Below are 3,964 nucleotides of genomic sequence, written 5' to 3'. Positions count from 1 at the left end.
TTTCTGCATACCTCAAGTACATATCCTCTAGCGATGTAGCTGGCTGCTGTAGCAAAAGGCAAGTTTAGCTAAATTCGAAACAATGACACCACACGTTAAAGCTATTTACGATAACATATTGGATTTACACAAGAAGAAGCTGCTGCTGCAATGGTTAGCTTAGCTGTTTGGCACATGAACAGTAATGATATGTTAACAGGCATACCAATGATCTCTGTGATATCTCATAAGAAAATAGAAATCATACAACTTCCAGTCTTAAACAAAAAGTCCACTCTGTAGGTATGAAATAAAAGCCCCTTTTCAACATCTTCAGTCCAACTGATTTACTGTATTACTGCCAAAAAAAGACAGATCAGACGATGGCTTGTATGTGCTTTCTGTTAAGAGTCTTCTGAGGTCCATTCTGTAGTTTACAGCCTTTTGAAGTGAAACTGTCACAGTAGTTTGAAGAGCAAAGTCCCATATGTGGCTGATGTTGTGCTTCAGACTGACTGATGAACGTCTCGGTGAAGTCTGATGCTTGCCTTGGGTTGGTCCGGAAGCTGATGGAATATATGAGTCTGTGTGTGGAAGGTATTGAGGCATAAAGTGAGTCAAATAAGCGACAAACACAGGAGAAGACGAGACACACATCATGAACACTGTGTCATCTATCGTCCGTTCTGATTGGTTCTCAGCAGGTTTCTCCCAGAATCCTGTGCAGGTCTTCGGGTAGGACGCGGCCTTCTTCGCCACGACTTATATTCCTCACCATCCTGTAATCACACAAAATACAAAACAGATGCACAAAGAGTCTTTAAGATATCTTCACTTAATATTCTCATTTTCACACTTGTTTATATTTGAATTTAAATTGGGTGTAATCACTATTTCTGAAATATGTGGTCTAAGTTACCACATTCCTGACGATTCCTCATGCAGAAGCTGGATGACATCACCACAGTTGAAGATGATGTCGTCAGTGCTGGCCATGCTGCTCTCCACCATGACTCTGTACCTGCCGGCCACCTGAACAGAAGAAACATCATTAAAACTGTGCATTTCAACACTTCCATTTGCACAACAATCCTAAATCTATGTCTCCCAACAGATTCAGATACAATTCCCACTGTTGACTGGTATTTTTCTTTTTTACCAATTATACTAGTACCCCCTCCCCTGTGTTTATAGTCCTCTTGTGAATTATTTGTCTTCAATATCCTTTTTTTTTTTCCCTTTCCCCTCATCTCAACCGGTCAAGACAGACAGCTGTCTTCCTTGAGCCTGGTTCTCCTGGAGCTTTCTTCCCACTAAAGGGAGTTTTTTTCTTTCCACCACTTCCAAGTGCTTGCTCAAAGGGAATCACTGATTTTTTTGGGAATTTCCTCTGTCATATAATATTGTAAAGTCATGACTTTAATATGTGAAATGTCCTGAGTTGACTCATGTTGAATAGGCACTATATGGTTTAAAATGAACTGAACTGAATTGACCTTAGGATTAGGTAAAACCCCCTTAAGATATTGGTCATGACACAGTACTGCAACAAAAATCCTGTGATAAATGCTTTGTCACAGTCACATGTTGGTCTTTAGTACTATTGACTGGCTGACAAATGTCAGGAGGTGGGAATTATCTAGCAGGAGGCTGCAAAAGGAGGAGAATAATTAAGGAGGACGGAAATAAAAATCACAAGAAAGTTGGCATGTATTGGAACAGTAAGGAACTTATTGTTGAAAACACAATGGAAAGTGATAAATAGCCCTTATTCTAGATGTATTTGGGTTTCTGTCTAGTGAACTGACAGTTATTGGTGTACAACTGGTAATTCATGAGAACTCTAAAGCCCGATTGGTGAGGCGACACATCAGGAGGTGAGTTGTTGCAGTCAGTTAGTAGCTGGTAGAGTTGCAAGACCTGGTGGTCATGGATTTTCCTTGACACAGCAAAAAAAAAAAAAAAAAAGTCCAATATTACATGTGACAGTAACAAAATCTCACCAGTGGAGCAGGCTGATCCTCGTCATCTGAGTCTGATAAGGTGGAGAGGTCTGTAGCGCCCCAGTCCTCCAGGCCTTCACAGATCGCCACTGAGTGAGCAGGAACAGGCCAACCTGCAGGCGACAGACAGCTGAGATGAAAGACAACTAACATGGTACACTTTTCACTGAAGATCTATGTCTATATGCTGTAAAAGATGCCAGATTCTTTTTAACAAGCTACTGTCTGTCATTACCTTTCCTGTATAGTCTATGATGTAGGGTTTCACACTTGTTTTTTACATACATTTTCATTTGTTACTATGTTTGTGTATCTTAGGTTTACCTCTGTGGGAGGTTTATATTTTCACCTAGGTGCAAGACATATTTCCCCCTGAGGACAATCTAAAGTTGAAGTTAAAAGTTAAAACACATCACTTAAGATCTGGTCGAGCCCAATCAAAAACCGAGTGTTTATAACAGCAAAAAGTAGCAGTTTTTCAGGAATATGTTATACACAGGGCAAGAAAATTCCTGTTCTTGTAATATGTTTGGGGATTTGGAGAAAGACTGTAGAGAAGGAAACATGAATGGAAGATACTCTGGTATTAAAAATAGCCTAGCAAGTTGCAGGCTACAATTCAGATTGATGATAGCTGGGGGGCATTTCGCAGCCTGTTCCAGACAGACAAGAACACCAAATCTAATCATCTCTAAACGCGAATCCTCATGTTAACTTTAAAAGTCTAAACGACAGGAAAAAGTGCAGTCAGGCAATTGTATCCAAGTCCAAGCAAAAGAATAAAGAATACACAGCACAAAGAATATCCAATATGGCTTTCTTGGCGATCAGTTAAAACAAAAAAACACAACAATGTCTTCTGTAGATTCAGAATTAGATATTTTTGAATCTAAGTAAAGTAAAAAGACAAATAAATGAGACTGACATGAGCTGGGACACTGTTACCACAAAAAAAGTCTGTAAACTCTTCAAATAAAGGGACCATCCTCAACTGTAGCCAGATTCTAGTACACTGCTGAAGAATTTTAAGTCCTGTAACCAGTAAATCTTTCATGAAATCTCAGAAAATAAAAAAAGAGTGTGTATTCGTGACTGTGTGTTCCACTTTGAATTTGGCTCAACAACTCACTGCGCCGTGGTGAATGAACCACAGGGTCTGAGTGGGCGGGGCTAGTGTACAGTGACTCCTCCCCTTTCATCCTGTGGGAGTGGCTTGTTGTCGAGGAGCTGTGAGGAACAGGGAGACACGCTGAGCAGCCTCCCACCGACGCTCCGCCCCACGACACACACATCTCTGATGCACTAAACCGCATCACCATGGGAACAAGACACGAGCAAAACAAACAAAAAAAAAAAACGAACAACAACAACAACAACAACATCCACAGTGTCACAAAAACGAGCTCATACCTCATCCACATTCTGTAAAATAATACAGCATTCCCTTCAGTTCACGGTCGCATATATTTCAGCGTCTCATTTCCAAAGCACGTTTGAGGTTGTAACGCGAATCATTTGCATCAGAGATCGCTGCAATATATGAAAACATCATGTTGTTTAAAAAATATTCCACACACACATACCAGGACATGATTAGAGAGCATTTGAAAATAATCTACAGTGTAGTTAAACCTGTTTTAGGTAGTAGATGGGTGGAGTTTGTCCTATTTAGTCCGATGAAATAGAAAATGATGGCAATCATGGGAGAAGTCTGATTGTGCTGAAGCCTACCCATCTACTACATAAAGCAGAAACACTTTAATTACTAACAAATACTATGTGACCTACACAATATTATGTCCACAAACCATTCAAGAAGAGGCAATCATTAGTAAGATTAAAAAAGTCCCACAAGCCGATCATGGCTAACTCATGATCACATACTCTGAAAACTGAATTGTGAGTCTGTATGAATGTATTTACTGTAAAGAAAAGGCTGATATTATTTACTATTGTCAACAAATCCCATGTTAAGATTCAAA

At 39.8% G+C, this 3,964-nt stretch overlaps 1 long non-coding RNA gene across 1 annotated transcript; it reads right to left on the bottom strand.

The window, feature by feature from the left end:
- Window positions 1–539: 539 nt before the first annotated feature.
- Window positions 540–2,057, bottom strand: LOC103376157 (uncharacterized). Its single transcript, XR_521287.1, has 3 exons — window positions 1,983–2,057; window positions 899–1,011; window positions 540–758 (listed from the first exon to the last, which is right to left on the bottom strand). It is a non-coding gene; the product is annotated as an uncharacterized LOC103376157 (long non-coding RNA).
- Between the last annotated feature and the right edge of the window lie 1,907 nt (window positions 2,058–3,964).

This window comes from Stegastes partitus, unplaced genomic scaffold, assembly GCF_000690725.1.
Source record: "Stegastes partitus isolate 25-593 unplaced genomic scaffold, Stegastes_partitus-1.0.2 Scaffold3685, whole genome shotgun sequence".
NCBI classification, from domain to species: Eukaryota; Metazoa; Chordata; class Actinopteri; family Pomacentridae; genus Stegastes; species Stegastes partitus.
Note: the sequence above shows the minus strand (reverse complement) of the source record. Positions and strands in the feature narration are given on the sequence as shown.